This window comes from Chelonia mydas, chromosome 5 (assembly GCF_015237465.2).
Source record: "Chelonia mydas isolate rCheMyd1 chromosome 5, rCheMyd1.pri.v2, whole genome shotgun sequence".
NCBI lineage: Eukaryota > Metazoa > Chordata > Testudines > Cheloniidae > Chelonia > Chelonia mydas.
Genome location: NC_051245.2, coordinates 14,268,438 through 14,288,423, shown reverse-complemented (window position 1 = coordinate 14,288,423; position 19,986 = coordinate 14,268,438). Strand labels below are relative to the sequence as shown.

General features: G+C 43.4%; 1 protein-coding gene across 1 annotated transcript in view; it reads left to right on the top strand.

Annotated features, from left to right (window-relative positions):
• ZBTB7C (zinc finger and BTB domain containing 7C) overlaps positions 1-19,986 on the top strand; it is a 295,085-nt gene that overhangs the window by 1,426 nt on the left and 273,673 nt on the right. The window lies entirely within an intron of this gene.

Genomic DNA, 19,986 nt, shown 5'->3' with positions numbered 1-19,986 from the left:
CTTGTTTTTACAAAATCTAAATTTTCAGCCAGATTTGACCCCAAGACTTACTGTACCTTTAAGCATCCACAATGTTCATGCCACAATTAGGAATGAAATGGAAAGATAAGTATATCCTTTCACTGATTTGCTCCATAACTTGATGTAAATGGTTAAAAGAAATCCATCAAAACTCTGCTAACGCAATGTGTTTTTGTACTTACAACAAATGGAGGAACAGTCTCTGATTGTAAATTTGTATCCAGAAGGGAAAGGCTGGGCTTGTGGTTAAGGCACTGAATGTGGCTCAGGAGACTTGGATTTAACTCCCAGCTCTTCCTGTGTGACCTTGGACTTGCTTCATTTTCTGTGCCTCAGTTCCTTCTCTGAAAATGGGTTTTAATAATATTTCCTTACCTCGTGGGCATGCTGCAAGGATAAATCTATTAATATTTGTGAGTGCACTCAAGATATTCTGGTGAGGGACCTGTGTAAGTAGATATAACTGAAATTGCATTTCCCTCTTGTCTATAATCTAATGGGATGAAGAAACATCATCAAATGGAAATCCTCCTAGGGGACTGTAGGAGACCATTGAAGTCTGTAAATTCTTGTTTTGTTTGGGCCTGAACTTGCAGTCATTGCACATGGAGGTTAAGGACTGCTGGGTCAGTGATGAGAGCTGCCTTGAGACCTTCTGGAACAGAACTTTGTATCGGGGGGGAGGGGGGAACTGAACACCTAGACTTTACTAGTTACTCCCAAGCAAAGCCCTTTAGAAGGAAGTCTTGCTGTTTCAGTATTCCAGCAGGGATTAAGGAACGTGTCAGCCTCGTGGATTAGTTTATTGTCGGCACAGATGTTAAATTCAAGGATTTGGACACCTTTCTGGATTCCTTTTTTGCAATAGTTTAGAAGCTTGCAGATGAAGAAAGATGGGGCTATCCTTTCACAGGGCTATTGTGGCTTTAGTTTATGTAAACACTTAAGTAAATCAACAGGAAGCATTATTCTCACCTGAAGATTCTCTGCTACTTTACAACAACTACGTTGCAGACCCTGAATCACAGATAGCTGAGAAGGCAGAGAACTCTTTTAGTTATGTTGTCCATCTCCCAGCTAGCTGAAAACTTGTTGCACCTTGCAGTATTCTTGAGTATTCTCCCTGAGATTCAGGGAGCAAGTAAGCAAGCCAAAGACTAGATTGAAGCTGACTAGGTAGAAGGTGCTCAATTTAACAGTGCAGATAACTAACCGTTGGAACAGGTTGCCAAGGACTGTGGTGTATTCTCGGTTTCTTGGACTCTTTAAATCAAGACTGGAAGTGTCTCTGAAAGGTAGACTGTAGTTCAGACAGAACTTATGGGCTAGATGCATAACACAAGCTATGGAATTTCACCCAGTGATTCCTGCAAGAGGTCAGACTAGATGATCCTAATGGCTTTAAAATCTATGATTCCTCCCCACCTTGATGGCCCAATCTGCTATCTTTATTGAGACAACACTCCTGCTGAAGTTGCTGGTAACAGTACTTAATTTAATAGCTCTTACACTCAAGCAAATATAACCTTGAATGAGAACGTCTGTTTCAGTTAATATAGCCTGCCATAGAGCAGCCTGTAACTTACAAGATGTTCTTTTACTACTTGTAAATGATACTGTCTTCCTATTTTATGCCCTCCAATTTTGTGTTTATGGGGAGGTAGCTCTGCTGCAGCAGATTGCTGCCATGAATTATCTATCACATCTCCTTTGCTCATCCTCTCAGCACTAATTTCACAAACTCGCTTTACAATGGAGGGGGCCCAATCCTTTTCTCATTGAAACCCACTGCAGGACTCCCTTTGACTTCAATGGGAACAGGACGAGAACCCTGTTTTGTGTACTAGCTTTTCAAATTCACTGCAGGCCAGATGCTTCCTTCTGGTTGTGGGAATGGAGGGGAGGCTGAAGCCATGGGTCTCAGCTGGGAGGCAGAGGGAGGGAGCGAAAGCTGCATAGTATTCCCTCCTGTGTAAGGATAAGCCTTGTCTGTGGGAGCTCATGGAGCTTCAGCCAAATGGGTAAGGTGGGGACTGGCTGGAGCAAAAAGGGGTAGAGGAGCAGCTGGACTCCACTGTATTCTTCTCCCCCTTCAAGCCCATAGGCCAAGCCTGTGCCCGCTACTGCTCTGTGCATGTACAAATGCAGTGGCTCCCCTCAGCTCTGCATGGATGCAATGACTCCTTGCTTCCAGAGTATCTTCTACAATGGACTGTCCCTGGAGCTCATGGAGAAGTAGGGGAGGTTCTGTTGGTCCAAAGTCCACACCTACGTTTACCCATAATGTCTAATGGAATGTGGACCCAGGTTGGGGTGGGGATACAGCTGTGGCTCATTAAATGGCAGGACCTGCATACAAACTTATTAGTTGACTCTTGTCCTGTAATTGGATCCATATGTGTGGAATGGTCAGTGGCGCTCAGCATGTGTATCGGGGCCCTCCTGTGTAGCTCTGATGGCTGGATTGCAGACTTGCATGGTAAATTCTTGGAGGCAGAGACGGTGGGTGAAATCCTGGCTCCGCTGCAGTCAATGGGAGCTTTGCTACTGACTTCAGCGAGGCCAGGATTTCACTCCTTAACTTGGGTACTGTGTATATATACAGCACCTAGCACTGTGGGGCTCTGAATGGAATCTTTGGGCACTGCTGAATTTCCAGTACTACTAATATTACTAAAAAGTGGAAAGGATTGGCTGAGAAGTGGAGTAGGGAAAAGACTGGACTCCTGCTGGACAGCGAATACATTGCTCTACTCTACCATGGAAAGGGGAGGGGAACTTTGTGGGCCGCTTTCAGTGCTGATGACGGAGGGACCTTGCCTTTGACAGGTCTGTTAGCATTCGCAATTACCAGGATGTACAAGCAGTGGTTAAAGTAAATTGGAACAGGAGGGGGAGCTCTCAGGGCATCAGTCAGGGAGGCTGGGGAGCTGGGAGGAAGCACTGCTTACACAAGCCTGATGTAGCTCTCTCTGCTTTTAGCAAAGGAGGGGCACCTGTGCTCCTCTCCCTCCCCCACCCAATTCCCCTTACTTTAACCTGCTGTATACTGAGAAATATTAGTCATTACCTTTGACTTTATTATTAAGCCTTAAGATGCAGGTTTTTTTTTTTTAAATCTAAATATTGCAGGCTATACTATGCCATTGATTTTTTTTAAGTCAAACTCCGCACTGAAATCATTAAAGCTTAAAAATTGATGGTACCATATGGCCTTTTATTAGCAACATAACTTTCTTTTTTAATCAACACAAAAGGGCAGAGTCTAAGCTCAGATTTGTGTTCCACATCTCTGCAACACTCAGACAATGCCCCCTCCTCTGCAGAGCAGTTCCATAGCTGTCAATGCAGCTTTACAAGGCTATTCTTTAGGAAAACATAAAGAAGAGAATCAATGTCTGCGAGGTCCCCTTTTCTATTCTCAAAAAGAAAAGGAGTACTTGTGGCACCTTAGACACTAACCAATTTATCTGAGCATAAGCTTTCGTGAGCTACAGCTCACTTCATCGGATGCATACTGTGGAAAGTATAGAAGATCTTTTTATACACACAAAGCATGAAAAAATGGGTGTTTACCACTACAAAAGGTTTTCTCTCCCCCCACCCCACTCTCCTGCTGGTAATAGCTTATCTAAAGTGATCACTCTCCTTACAATGTGTATGATAATCAAGTTGGGCCATTTCCAGCAAGAATCCAGGTTTTCTCCCCCCACACACAGACCCACTCTCCTGTTGGTAATAGCTTATCTAGTGGGTCTGTGTGTGGGGGAGAAAACCTGGATTTGTGCTGGAAATGGCCCAACTTGATTATCATACACATTGTAAGGAGAGTGATCACTTTAGATAAGCTATTACCAGCAGGAGAGTGGGGTGGGGGGAGAGAAAACCTTTTGTAGTGGTAAACACCCATTTTTTTCATGCTTTGTGTGTATAAAAAGATCTTTTATACTTTCCACAGTATGCATCCGATGAAGTGAGCTGTAGCTCACGAAAGCTTATGCTCAGATAAATTGGTTAGTCTCTAAGGTGCCACAAGTACTCCTTTTCTTTTTGCGAATACAGACTAACACGGCTGTTACTCTGAAACTTTTCTGTTCTCCTCTTCCAAGGCCTTAGAATGTGGGGAATGGTTCTATGTGTTGTTTTAAAATGAAAATAGGTGAACATTGACTTTAGTGTTCTATTATTTGTTATGTCTCTCGCTGCTCATGCAGAGACAGAGTTTCTGGTAGGAATGAACTTGCTATTTTAGTAACTGTGGCATTTTCCTCAAGGGAATCCCTCAGGGTTAGCCATTATGGTGTCGTACTGTAGCTCAGTAAAAAGATGGATTCGCTGGATGGATCTCCTCAGACATGATTCTTTCCAAATGGCAGGTTTCAGCTATTTATGCCTGCACCTGTTATAATACTTAGCACTTATATAGTGCTTTGCATGTTCAAAACCTTGCACATTCACTAGTTAATCCACACAAACACCCTCTGAGAGGTAGGTATATATTGGTGTCCCTTCTCAGCTGGACTGATCAAGGTCCAGGGTTGCCAACTGTTGTGATTTTATTGAGTCTTGTGATATAGTTGATTTATTTAAAGCCCCCACTCCTGGAGTCAGGTGAGCACATCAGAATCTCGGCTTTTATTATTTTTTAAAAATGAGTGTCTAACCACAGAAAACCTTGCAAATGGGACCTGAGTGCACCCCAAAAGGCTCAGAAGCCAGAAGACAAATAAAAAGAGCCCAAAATGTATTTTTTTCAAGTCTCATGATTTCTGAGGTGGGGAGATTGCAACCTTGAGGGTCACATATCTAGTCAGTGCCAGAGTAAGGATTAGAAATCACGAAGACTAGGTACTAACTTGCTGTGTGGCTTTGGCCAAGCCATTGCTGCTCGCTGCCTCAGTTTCCCCAGGTGTATAAAGTGTGTGTTATACATAAAATTGGGTTTCTAGCTCTCACTGCTATAGTTATGTGAGTGCTGCACGTTTCCTTGCCCTATCACCTGAACTGGCTCCTGCACTCCACTGTTCTCAGGGCTCCTAGTCTTCTGCTGGGCAGGGTGTGGTATACCTCCACCCTGAAATGCCGTCCTGCTTCCTGCCCACACCTGCTCTCCCATAGCAGGAGCAAGAAAATCCACCCCTGAGGTGACTGATGTAGCCTTTCTTTCAAAGCAGCTGGAATTGCGAGAAGGATTTGCTCTCTCCACTTGAATAGCAGCACTGGTTTCAGGCCTAACCTGCAGCTGGGGAAAATGCTGCCCCCTTCCAGTGGATAGTGGATGTGCTGTTCGTCTAGTCATCCTGTAGGATATACCCTGGGAATCGTGGGCTGTTTGGAACTGATATTCAATGTTAGGACTTGATTATGCTCAGGACTCTTAACTCCCTCTGATGTTGGCGGGAGGGGAGAGTTCTCAGTGCTTCTTAGGATTCGGGCCTTGGTTTGTGGTCTTGACTGTCAATTCCTGTCACTTTATTAGCACCTGGCTGTGAGCACAGTGGGCTGATAACTCTGATCTGGCTGAGCCAAGTGCAGGACTACATAAGGTAGAGCAAAGGTGGCCTTAATTATGCAGTGACTTGTGAGCTGGAGGCCAGCTTGGCTCCTGGTGCTGCTTAAAACAGAGGTGACTTAAGGAGAATGTGGACTCAATTGTGCAAACCTCGCTTATTGCTGGGAGTAACCCTTATTCATAGGAGTGGTCTGCCACTGCCTTCAATGGAACTGTTTGGGAGAATGTGTGTTTTTCACGAGGCTACGGCTTGCAGAATTGGGCCCTGTGTGAGAAATTCCTCCTTCAGAATGGAGGAATGCACACATTATAAAATCTGGGGACTATTTCACTGCCGATAGTCACATGCCCCTACAATCTGTAACTATTATAGAATACATCCAGACTGGGAATAAGGCATACGTGTTTAACAATGAGGGTAATTAACCACTGGAACAACTTAACAAGGGCTGTGATGGATTCTCCATCACTGGCAATTTTAAAACCAAGATTCGAAAAGGTCTGCTCTAGTTCAAACAGGAATTGTTTTGGGGGAGGTCTCTCGCCTGTGTTATGCAGGAGGTCAGACTAGATGATCACACGGGTCCCTTCTGACCTTGGAATCTGAATCACACTCTGTTACTGAAAATTGCAAAGCCATAAAGCAAGAATGGGGCTTGTATAAGCCAGGCTGTCTGGAAAACTAATGAAAAGTGTGGTGATGGCTTACTCAGAGTGACTTCTCTTATCTCTGTGGTAGGTAAATCTCCTAATAATGTTACTTCACTTTTTACAAACAAGAAGAAATACAAGTAAAGACGCTGGAGGTGTAGAGTTTTTTTTATCACGTTTTTAGGACTGTTATTTCCACACCTGATTATGCAAATGGGTAAGTAACTTTACTCTGGTGAATAAAGGCATGTGTGTGTTTGCAGGCTTGGGCTTGTAATCAGTATGGGGAGAGGTCAGAAAGGGATTTTGGAAAGTATGTAAGTGACTAAGGAGCACAGGACAATGGGAGTTGGGCACCTAAATCACTTCTGAACATCGCACCTCTTTGATTTTGACCCTTGAAATTATATATAAAAGCAGGATGAGATTTTTCATAAGTGTCTGCAGGAGTCAGACGCACCAGGCCATTGACTTTGAATGGGCGTTGAATACCTAACTTCCTTAGGTGGTCATGGAAGTCTGATCCTATTATAAGGAAAAGGCAGAATGAATTCTCCAATGACTTATTGCTCACCTGTACCCTGAAGATTACATGGTTTACTGCCCACTCTTCAGTTGCTTGCTGGAAACAAAGTTTCTTACCCCCAGTTAGAGTAAGCCAGAGATTTCACATTTCTTGGTCAAAATCTGCTGACGAAGAAACTTTTGAAGACAAAGTGAAACTGAGGATTTTAGAAACGAGGCCGAGGAACATAAATATCACTTTCAGCTACTTTTAAAACTTCAACGCCCACATTTGCAAACATGGGTGCTTACAGTTACGCACCTAAATCCAGATTCAGGCTTCTACAAGAAAGTGGCCTGATTTCTTTTCATAGGTGCTAAGTACCCCCAGCTCCTAAGGGACTCCGTGAGAACTGTGGGTGCTCACACCTTTGAAGATCAGGTCATTTATATTTAGGTGCCTGCACATGGCTTTAGAAGCCTAAAGTTAAGCACTAAGTTTGGAAAATTTTGTCTGGTATATCCTCGTTTACTGCCAGACCTTAACCACATTTGCAGTGCTGCCATTCTCCATCACCTGTCATTTAGATGAGGTTCACTGGAACAGACATTTAGTGATAGAACATGTGCATTCAACTAGAAGTACCTACTGTCATTGTTTTATTCTGTGTTTGTACAGCGCCTAGCACAACTGGATCCTGCTCTGTGACTGGGGCTCCTAGGTTCTAGGGTAATACAATAATAATAATAATAATAATAATACTTTATTGCAGTAAAATGGAGAGTTCTTCTTACTAGCTTATCTCACATGGGTGCTGTGAGCCTTAATTAGTCTTAGCAAAATATTTGGGATGATCAGATATACCATGCTACATACATACAAAATATTATAGTTATTGGTTTTAAAAAGTATCCAGGAAGACAGCAAAGCTCTTTAAAGGCCAGACCCAAGACCCATTGAAATCAGCGGAAGGATACCTGTTGCCTTGGGTAGGTGTTGGATCACGTCCTAAGAGTACATTTACACTGCAAAAAACAAACACACACACCCCTCTCCCCCCCGTAGCAGCGAGTCTCAGAGCCGGGGTCTGCAGACTTGGGCTCACAGGGTTTGCGCTATGGCGCTAAAAATAGCAGTACAGACGTCCCTGCTCAGGCTGGAACACGGACTCTGAAGCCTGGCAAGCAGGGTGGGTCTCAGATCCTGAGCTCTAGACAGAGAGGGAATCTCTACACTGCTATTTTTAGCAGTGTAGCGTGAGCCTCAGTCTCTAGACCCAGGCCCTGAGACTCGCTCCCACAGGTTTGGTTGGGTTTTTCTGTTTTTGCAGTGTAGATGTACCCTAAGTGTCTTACCTTACATGTGAAGAGCTATAGCCTATGCTAATTCTCAGGCTACCATTTCAGGTAATAAATGGAAAGGAGGAAAACCCCGTAATCGTTAGAATAGGGAAGTTACCGGATTATGGACTGTCATGTGTGCTTCTGTGACAGAGTGCTGGGCAAAAGTACCTGAGCCAGCACTCTGGTTACTGTAGCTGAATTCATTACACCAGAGCAGACCTCATTAAGAAGAGCCGTGCCTAACTGATAGGCTGAGGAGTACTAAAGAGGCTAATTAGACATTTAGGGAATGATACAAAAGGCACAGGAAGGAAATGGGATGGGAGGAAATTGGGAGATTGCTCTTCCCTGCTTGCTTCAGGAGCGGAGGACTCCCCAGGATTGTAGGTTCAAGGCTAAATAGCATACAAGAGTGGTGGAAACCAATATGGTTAATAAACTGCATGGGGTGTTTTACCAGCAAAAAGGTCGCTGAGCTGTTTGTGAACTTGAGCCAAGGCAGGAGCAAGCAGGCCCTGCCACATGCTGATATAATGCATTGTTTGTTTTTTCATTGATTTGTTTTAAATTAAATCGTACTAACTCTCCTAACAAAATAAAGAATAGGCCTTAGCCTGCATTCTTTCCATGCATGCCACTCCCACTGAAGGCAATGGGAATTCAGCATGCTTTTGGACAACAAGATCTAGATGGCGTATTTCAATGCTTTGTATTTCTGCAGTGCTTCCTATCTGAGAATCTCAAAGTGTTTTGCAAGCATTGCTGTGGTGCCAGATCTCCTGATTTATCCTGAGTCTTGCAACATTTGATGGTTTTCTTGAGGCCCCAGCTCCTGGAGTCATGGGAATATGAGAATTTCAACTTTCATTTTTTAAAAATGTTGTAGCCCTCATGGCTGTAGAGAAAATCTTGAAAATATGATCACAGTGTATCTCAAAGGTATAAAAAACAGAAGGTGGAAAGAACTTAACATATACTATTAACATTTTTTTAAAGCCAATTTCATGATTTTTGAATGTTTGAGTTTAGCAATACTGCATTAGTAAAGCCTTGTCATAACTCTTTCAGGCACTATTATAGCCATTTTACAGATTGGGAAGACTCGGGTACAATGGTGTTAAAAGGGCTTGATTCTGTGAGGCGCTAAGCGTCCTCAACACCTCACTTAGGCTCAGGCACTAAGATTTTCAATGCTTGGTGCCTCAATCCAAATTTAGGCAGCTAAATACAAGTGGCCTGAGTTTCAAAAGTACTGAAATCAGTGGGAGCAGATGAGTGCTGAGCACTTCGGAAAGTCAGACCACTTATGTTTAGATGCCAAAATACGGATGTAGGAGCCTAACTTCTGGCTCGTGTTTTTAAAAATCTTAGTCAAAGTGACTTGCCCCAGGCAATTCAGGGAGGCTGTGGAAGAGCTAGGAATGGAACCCAGACTATATGACACCCCAGGCTGTGTTGTTACCACAAGACCACTCTTTCCCTCTTAGGGCTCGTCTACACTTAAAATGATACAGCAGCACAGCTGCGCTGCTGTAGCTCTTCAGTCTAGATACTGCCTATGCCAGTGTGGGGGGGGGGGAGGAGGTGTTTTCTCCCATTGCTTTAAGTAATCCACCTCCCCAAGAGGCGGTATCTAGTTTGATGGAAGAATTCTTCTACATTGGACTTAATTCGGCTTAACTGTGCCGCTCAGAGGTGTGGATTTTTGGCACCCCACAGTGACGTTGCTATGCCGACCTAATGTTTTAAGAGTAACAGCCGTGTTAGTCTGTATTCGCAAAAAGAAAAGGAGTACTTGTGGCACCTTAGAGACTAACCAATTTATTTGAGCATAAGCTTTCGTGAGCTACAGCTCACTTCATCGGATGCATCTGTGTACATCTGTGTAAAGAAAAGTACTCCTTTTCTTTTATGAAAAGTGAGAAAGTTCTGCCACTGATTTCAATGGAAGCGGGGATTGGACTCTTAAATGTGGTTTGTTTCAGAGTAGCAGCCGTGTTAGTCAGTATTCGCAAAAAGAAAAGGAGTACTTGTGGCACCTTAGAGACTAACCAATTTATTTGAGCATAAGCTTTCGTGAGCTTCAGCTCACTTCATCGGATGCATACTGTGGAAAATACAGAAGATGTTTTTACACACACAGACCATGAAAAAATGGGTGTTTATCACTACAAAAGGTTTTCTCTCCGCCCACCCCACTCTCCTGCTGGTAATAGCTTATCTAAAGTGATCACTCTCCTTACAATAACAGCCGTGTTAGTCTGTATTTGCAAAAAGAAAAGGAGTACTTGTGGCACCTTAGAGACTAACCAATTTATCTGAGCATAAGCTTTCGTGAGCTACAGCTCACTTCATCGGATGCATACTGTGGAAAGTACAGAAGACGTTTTTATACACACAAACCCTGAAAAAATGGGTGATTATCACTACAAAAGGTTTTCTCTTCCCCCACCCCACTCTCCTGCTGGTGCCAAAAGTACTCCTTTTCTTTCTCCTTACAATGTGTATGATAATCAAGTTGGGCCATTTCCAGCACAAATCCAGGTTTTCTCCCCCCCAAAAAAACCCCACTCTCCTGTTGGTAATAGCTTATCTAAAGTGATCACTCTCCTTACAATGTGTATGACAATCAAGGTGGGCCATTTCCAGCACAAATCCAGGGTTTAACAAGAACGTCTGAGGAACAGTGGGGGGTGGTGGTGGGAAGGAGTAAACAAGGGGAAATAGTTTACTTTTTATAATGAATCAACCGTTCCCAGTCTCTATTTAAGCCTAAGTTAATTTTATCCAATTAGCTATTACCAACAGGAGAGTGGGGTGGGGGTGGGGGGAGAAAACCTGGATTTGTGCTGGAAATGGCCCACCTTGATTATCATACACATTGTAAGGAGAGTGATCACTTTAGATAAGCTATTACCAACAGGAGAGTGGTTTTGGGGGCGGGGAGAAAACCTGGATTAGTGCTGGAAATGGCCCACCTTGATTATCATACACACTGTAAGGAGAGTGATCACTTTAGATAAGCTATTACCAGCAGGAGAGTGGGGTGGGGGGAGAGAAAATCTTTTGAAGTGATAATCACCCATTTTTTTCATGGTCTGTGTATACAAAAACATCTTCTGTATTTTCCACAGTATGCATCCGATGAAGTGAGCTGTAGCTCACAAAAGCTTATGCTCAAATAAATTGGTTAGTCTCTAAGGTGCCACAAGTACTCCTTTTCTTTTTGCTAATGCTTTCATGTAGGCCAGGCCTGAGTGAGGAATTTCTGTTCTCCTCTCCCATAAGCATGGACAAAGAACAACCCTAAGCTTATACCATTTTCTCCAGGCAAGATTCTCGTAAGCTATTATTTTGGGTACATTGTTTGTTTGTTTGTTTTTCAAACAAGATAAGTTTTCATTGTGTTTGAAAAGCTCTGGGGTTTCCTTTTCCCCTCCCCCTCCTGGATAGACTTTTATAGACTCTGGCTATAAAAATGGGGAGGCTCCATCCAGGAAGTATTAGAATATAAAAGGAAATATTTCAGTTCTGTAATGAATGAAGCTTGGCAAGTCCAGAGAGGATGTGGAGAGAAAGGGGAAAAAAAAAAGTGGCAGGTGTGTTTAGAGGGAAGGGCGTGCCACCAAATATATTTTAAGCTCTGGAAGTTGTGCCACTCATTTTACTGCACTCTGGAGAAAAGAGATTTGGTTGCTTTTTTTTTAATCTCCTTGTGACACACTTTAAGAAACAACGTTAGCCGTTCTTTTATCTTGTTTCAACTCATCAAATGAATCAGAGCTTCGGTTATCTCTTGTGCTTTTCAAGGGAGATGCCCAAGGTTTATTTAACAAAGAGCTCTTGCCTTACAGAACACAAGTTTGCATTTTTGTAGGAAATGGCGTTTGGGGGAAATATTCTACCCATAAGGCTGCCCGCTTCCTCTGCTGGATCCCGAGGGAGTGGCTACAAAGGACCTGGGTTACAAAGGAAGGCTTCAAAGAGCAAGATGAAATGAGCAGCTCAGCCGGAACGGGGGAGGATTGGAGTTAGGGCACTGCTCCTGTTGAAGCTGATGAGAGAATTCCTAGGGAGCAGGATTGGGCCCTAAGGTTTTTGTCAAAGAAAAACTGTATAAGGGAAGCCAAATGGAGCGCAGGGTGCTCAGCACCTTGCAGGACCAGGCCCAAAGATGTAGGGAACCAGCTGCTTGTTCTTACATTCAAGTAGGAGAATCGCTTTCCAGTGTTTAACTCTTTGACGTTCAGAATACTGCAGTGAGGCACTTGCATGGGCTGATGGCATATGATCTGCCCATCCACACGGACTAAATCCAAATTAGGGGGAGGGGGCAGAGGAGGAGATGTGGCTAATGTGGGAAATATGCAGGATGTTGGGGAGAGATTCTCTAGTGTGCAGAGAACAATTATCCTAACGAGTGCAAAGCTGAAGAGCCTCTTTTTCCGTGACTGGGTTTGCAGAGCACCTCCCGGGGGGTGGACTGATGCTGTTGTACAGGTGAGTCGTATCATACGCGCATTTAACTTACACGAATTCAACTATACGCGCTCAGCAAAAAAAAAGAAAAATAACAAGATACCTGTAAATAGTGCGGGCGATTCCTCCCACCATTCCACTCAATGAGCGTATGCCCCAGAGTGAGCGTGAAATGGGAGACATGAATCTGGTGTTCCCTCAGTCGGTCTCAGTTCCCACGTGCCTGTCATAGTGTGAGCATCTCGCCGCGCTGAGTGTGATTCTAGTGTTTAAAGATACTGTACATATTTTTCGTACAACTTGGCCCCTAAATGCAGGCCAACTACTTCAACTGGTGCTCAACTGAAGAAACAGCGATCTGTTCCAACGTTGGAGGAAAAACTGGCTGTGTTGGACTTATTGAGAGACTGTATGTCGGTCTCCAACGTGGCGCGTAAATATGGCCGCAATGAATCTAGCATCCGTGCCATCAAGATTTGAGAGAGAGAAATTCATCAAACCGTGGCATCAAGTGCTCCAATTACTGCTAAGGTGACAAGCCAGGTGCATGATAAGACTTTAGTGAAGACTGAAAAGGCATTAAACTTATGGCTGGAAGACATGAACCGTAAACGTGTGCCTATCGATGCGAGAAAAGGCTCTTGGCCTCTTTGCGCTGTTAAAACCTCCCGCCAAAGAGGGACAACCTTCTGATGAGAAGGAATTCAAAGCCAGCCAAGGTTGGCTTAACAGTTTTAGGAACCGCTTCAACCTCAAAATGTGCAGACTACTGGTGAAGCTGCATCTGCCAATGAAGAGGCAGCAAAAGCCTACCCTGAACAATTAAAAGAAAATCCTAGAAGAAAAGGGCTACCTTCCAGAACAAGTTTTTAATGCTGACGAGACTGGGCTCTTCTGGAAAAAAATGCCCAACCGCACTTACATTTCGAAATCAGAAAGACAAGCCCCTGGTTTCAAAGCAGCTAAAGACCGTGTGACTGTTGTTTTGTGGCAATGTGGCTGGGCATTTAATAAAGCTGGGCTTGCTCTACAGGGCTGCAAATCCCCGTGCCCTAAAAGCCAAGAACCAATATCTCCTGCCTGTGTTCTGGCAATCAAATAAAAAGGCTTCAGAGTAACAGCCGTGTTAGTCTGTATTCGCAAAAAGAAAAGGAGTACTTGTGGCACCTTAGAGACTAACCAACTTATGCTCAAATAAATTGGTTAGTCTCTAAGGTGCCACAAGTACTCCTTTTCTTTTTGCAAATAAAAAGGCCTGGGTGATGGCAGCATTATTTCTGGATTGGTTCCACAAGTGTTTCATTCCGGAGGTCAAGCAGTACCTCGAAGAGAAAGGACTTGACTTTAAAGTGTTGCTGATCGTAGACAATGCTCCTGGCCACCCTGCAGCACTCCGGTTTGCGCATAACAATGTTGAAGTCGTCTTTCTCCCCCCCCAATACCACCTCTATCCTCCAACCTCTCGACCAAGGTGTGATTCGCTGTTTCAAGACCACGAGGCTTACGTTCTCACGGATACGTAGCGCTATGGATGCTGATCCCAATCTTAATGTGATGGAGTATTGGAAGTCCTTCAACATTGCCGATTGCATCACTTATATTAAACAGGTAATGGATGCAATCAAGCCTGAAACAGTCAATGCATGTTGGTGACACTGATGGAAAGAAAAGGAGTACTTGTGGCACCTTAGAGACTAACCAATTTATTTGAGCATAAACTTTCGTGAGCTACAGCTCACTTCATCGGATGTATACTGTGGAAAATACAGAAGATGTTTTTATACACACAAATCATGAAAAAATGGGTGTTTATCACTACAAAAGGTTTTCTCTCCCCCAACCCCACTCTCCTGCTGGTAATAGCTTATGTAAAGTGATCACTCTCCTTACAATGTGTATGATAATCAAGGTGGGCCATTTCCAGCACAAATCCAGGTTTTCTCCCCCCCCCCCCCCTCCAAAAAAACAAAAAAAAACAAAAAAAACCACTCTCCTGTTGGTAATAGCATTTAGCTGGAAATGGCCCACCTTGATTATCATACACATTGTAAGGAGGGTGATCACTTTAGATAAGCTATTACCAGCAGGAGAGTGGGGTGGGGGGAGAGAAAACCTTTTGTAGTGATAATCACCCATTTTTTCATGGTTTATGTGTATAAAAATGTCTTCTGTACTTTCCACAGTATGCATCCGATGAAGTGAGCTGTAGCTCACGAAAGCTTATGCTCAAATAAATTGGTTAGTCTCTAAGGTGCCACAAGTACTCCTTTTCTTTTTGCGAATACAGACTAACACGGCTGCTACTCTGAAACCTGTCATTATGATGGAAAGAATGTGCGAATGATTTTAAGGGTTTCCCAACCATTGAAAAAGAAGTGAAACGCATTGTTCAGGTGGCCAGGCAAGTGTGTGGTGATGGCTTTGTTGACATCCTTGAGGAAGAAATTTAAGAATTAATTGAGAGCTATAGAGAGACAATGACTAATGAAGAGTGAGAGGAACTGATCAAATCGTCTACAGAAGACAAAGATGATGACGACGAACAGGAAGAACCAGCAAGTTGGAATCTTCATAAATTTGCTGAAGTGTTCCAAGCAGCGAAACACTTGAATGATTTAATTTCTGAATACGATCCCTCTATGGAACGAAGCCTCAAAATCACACGTCGTATTACGGATGATTTGAGACCGTATCAAGACATGTTTGAGCAGCTCAAGAGACAACAGCGAAAGTTGCCGATCACCATGTTTTTCAAGGAAAAACAACCAGCAGCAGATGAGCCTATGCAATCAACTTCTTGAGCTGAGCAAGAGCCAACCACTTGGTCTATGACTCACTCTCTGTCCCTTCTGTCTCCTGGATCGACATCAAGCCCTGACGACCCCCTGTAATTAAAAATACAGTACTTTAAAATGTACATTTTGCATATGTACTCTTTATTATATACTGTACATTACTGTGTACATTATACATGCATACATATTACTGTACAGGGTTGTATACACAAAACCATGTACAGTATACTGTACTTTATGGGCGATTTAAGGGATTTTCAACGGTAATTTTGACTGTATGCGATTTTTGCCTTACGCACTGACTTTAGAACCTAACCCCCGCGTAAGATGCGACTCCACTGTATTGTTTGTGTCATAATGCTGGTGCTGTCATAACATAGGCTCATGTGTTGATGCAATAACACAGTACAGACATCCCAATATGACAGGACTTTGGGGCATTCTGACCCCCTAGTCTCCCTGCCTGAAATATGGACTCCATGCCAGTCACATGTGGAAGGACAGTCTTATGGTTAATGTATTGGACTGGTACTCAGGAGCTCTCGGTTCAGTTTCTGGCTCTGCCATAGCCTTCCTATGTGACACTGGGCAAGTCAGTGTCTTTTCTCTGGGCTCAATTCTCCATCTGTAAAATAGAGATAATCATACTTTTTTATTTGTCTTCTCTAATTACATTGCAAGTTCTTCACAGCAGGGACTGTCTCTTACTATTTGTGGGGATGGTGCCTGATACAACGTGGCCTCAATCTTGATTGGCACCTCAAGGAGCTACTGTAATACAAATAAATATTAATAAAGTAGCATTCAAAAGAGCAATGGGTTGAAGATCTTACATATACAGAGGGCCTTTCATCAGAAATGATGCCAAAGTGTTCACATAGGCATGAAATGCTGCTGCCAGCGCTGAAATGTAGCCATCTCTGGGGTGGAGGGCAGCAGCTACCTAACACAACTAACACAACAGCGTAGGACCTACAGTATAGAACGCTGCATCCGCTTGAAACGGTAGGAAGAATGTAGTTCAACCAATGTAATTAACCAGATTGGAATTTGGCCAGGCTACTACTGCTAATACCCAACTCTTGTGAAAAGTGTCACAGGATCTTTATTGCCTGTCGTTGGGCATGACATTGATTTTATGGATCATCTGACAGTTTTGACCTTCTGCAGCACAGTGATCCCTGCAGGGGCATTGGGTCTTTGGGATCCTGAGTGTCAAGCTGCTATATAAAGTGTGGAGTATTCTCATTTGGTACTGACTCACAGGGAAAAGTGCTGCCTTCTGAACTGCTGTCCCCACTTCCTGTAGATCTTGGGTTTTCCCCATATAGTGCACACCTAATTTACCTCTGCTTAGCTTCTGCAATCTGGTGCAGTCGCATCTCTTTCAGTCTCCCTAGTATGTCTGAGCTATAAGAGGGACAACTGTGCAATTTGAAACAGCCCTTAGCAGCTGGTCTAACATACGTACAGGGAGGGGTAATTGTTTTTAATGCCCAGTTTACTTAGGGCAAGTCTACACTAGAAACACTATAGCACCTGCACTGCAGCTGGGCCACCTTAGTATAGACATTTACACTGACGGAAGGGGGTTCTTCCATCGCTGTAGTAAATCCACTCTCTGAGAGGCGGTAGCTAGGTGATAGAAAAATTCTAATGGTGTCTGTAGTGGGGTGTAGGTTGGCTTAATTATATCGCGTCGGGCGTGAAATTTGTCACCCATAAATTTGCGTTTCTTTTCTTTGTGGCTATTTGACTGTAGTATTTTCTAGCCGAATGTATTATTTTTTATTTTACAGTTGTGCTTTGGTGTGGAGGGAGGGATATGGCCATGTGTGAATGCATAACTTCTGGTGTTAAACAGTAGCTGCGTTCCACTCCAGAAGTAGCTGCAGGAATATTGGGTGGAGGGATTCTTGTTCCATAAACCATGCATGGAGTGGTTTGGGATCTCTTGCTATATAAATCCAAATTACTATGTCCTGCTTTCAAATACAAGCTACTGAGTAATCACACAAGTAGGTACTTATTCTCCCCATAATGTTTATAACAGCCACAAAAAGAAAGAGACAGACTTGATGGTATTAATGGGGACCATGTGGTCCAGTTGCATGCTCTTACATGGAAGGTTAAAACAGCTGTAAATGGACTCTTATAAAGCAACCTGATCAAAAGGGCAGGCAAAGAGAAGACTGTTTTTTGTTTTTCATTGTACTTTTTTTTTTTTTTTTTACATGGGCTGGCTTTATGATAAACACAAGATTAAAATGAAAACCCCAAAGTAAAAATAAAAAAGGGTGGGCAGGAACACAGTGACCTCAAGTAGACCGTAAATGGGCTTGAGGTTAGAGTCCCAAAGGGCCTGAGACATGAAAGTCTGTGACTGTTTACAGTTTAAGGATTAAATTTCCTCTCTTGGTTTCCAGAAGTCAATCTCTGTGACATGAAGAAGGATATGAAAGAAAACATTCTGGGTATTCATTGTCACTTTTAAGCATGCTGATTGTCAATGAAATAGAGGAGAAGAGAAACATGACTGATGATAGTCACTTAAGTTGCTCAGTAGGGATTTGTAGCTGGCATTATTACTGCAGTGCCGTCTGCCAGCAGTCCTATAGTTGAGATCTGTCAGCATTTCCATTATAAATCTCTATTTTCAGAAGTTCAGAACCTGATGGTAAAATTTCTCTCCAGGCTGAAATTTGGTAGAGGAGACCTCAGTCTATCAGATTTCAAATGGGAAAAAAAAAGGGTAATTTTTAAGTTGTATAAATGCAAAAGTCAAAAGACTACATATATCCTGCTAATCTTTCTCATGTGAATTGACTCTGATCAGTGATGACTAGTGAATAGGACTTAGACGAGTGTAATGGATTTTGCTGCTGTCTTGCAACTTAAACATATCTTTGTTTTTTTACTTCTTTTACATGAAACTTCAGGCGGGCAAATCCTTCTTGGTGAATGTATTGAAAAGTAGGCAGCTGAGAGATGGAATTTAAAATAAGGAATGAAAATGGAATGAAAATTAACAAGTAACTTCATTTCTTGACAGGTTTTTTTATTACAATATTTCAAATTTTGGGTCCATAACATGCATGTAAATGCACACTGTTAACGACACACATTCATAACCTACATTTGGTATATCATAATGTATATTGTAAATGCGGTTATGTACGTTTATACACATGCGCACCTACACTTGAGCATACAGGTACAAACCATCCCGATGAGTCGAAAGAATAGTAAATATGGCAGGCCACCAGCTTGGCTTAACGGTGAAATCCTAGCGGATCTTAAACATAAAAAAGAAGCTTACAAGAAGTGGAAGGTTGGACATATGACCAGGGAAGAGTATAAAAATATAGCTCGGGCATGTAGGAATGAAATCAGGAGGGCCAAATCGCACCTGGAGCTGCAGCTAGCAAGAGATGTCAAGAGTAACAAGAAGGGTTTCTTCAGGTATGTTGGCAACAAGAAGAAAGCCAAGGAAAGTGTGGGCCCCTTACTGAATGAGGGAGGCAACCTAGTGACAGAGGTTGTGGAAAAAGCTAATGTGCTCAATGCTTTTTTTGCCTCTGTCTTCACTAACAAGGACAGCTCCCAGACTGCTGCGCTGGGCATCACAACATGGGGAGTAGATAGCCAGTCCTCTGTGGAGAAAGAGGTGATTAGGGACTATTTAGAAAAGCTGGACGTGCACAAGTCCATGGGGCCGGAAGAGTTGCATCCGAGAGTGCTAAAGGAATTGGCGGCTGTGATTGCAGAGCCATTGGCCATTATCTTTGAAAACTCGTGGCAAACGAAAGGCTAATATAGTGCCAATCTTTAGAAAAGGGAAGAAGGAGGATCCTGGGAACTACAGGCCAGTCAGCCTCACCTCAGTCCCCGGAAAAATCATGGAGCAGGTCCTCAGCGAATCAATCCTGAAGCACTTAGAGGAGAGGAAAGTGATCAGGAACAGTCAGCATGGATTCACCAAGGGTAGGTCATGCCTGACTAATCTAATCGCCTTCTATGATGAGATGACTGGTTCTGTGGATGAAGGGAAAGCAGTGGATGTATTGTTTCTTGACTTTAGCAAAGCTTTTGACACGGTCTCCCCCAGTATTCTCGTCAGCAAGTTAAGGAAGTATGGGCTGGATGAATGCACTATAAGGTGGGTAGAAAGCTGGCTAGATTGTCGGGCTCAACGGGTAGTGATCAATGGCTCCATGTCTAGTTGGCAGCCGGTGTCAAGTGGAGTGCCCCAGGGGTTGGTCCTGGGGCCCGTTTTGTTCAATATCTTCATAAATGATCTGGAGGATGGTGTGGATTGCACTCTCAGCAAATTTGCGGACGATACTAAACTGGGAGGAGTGGTAGATACGCTGGAGGGCAGGGATAGGATACAGAGGGACCTAGACAAATTGGAGGATTGGGCCAAAAGAAACCTGATGAGGTTCAATAAGGATAAGTGCAGGGTCCTGCACTTAGGACGGAAGAACCCAATGCACAGCTACAGACTAGGGACCGAATGGCTAGGCAGCAGTTCTGCGGAAAAGGACCTAGGGGTTACAGTGGACGAGAAGCTGGATATGAGTCAGCAGTGTGCCCTTGTTGCCAAGAAGGCCAATGGCATTTTGGGATGTATAAGTAGGGGCATAGCGAGCAGATCGAGGGACGTGATCGTTCCCCTCT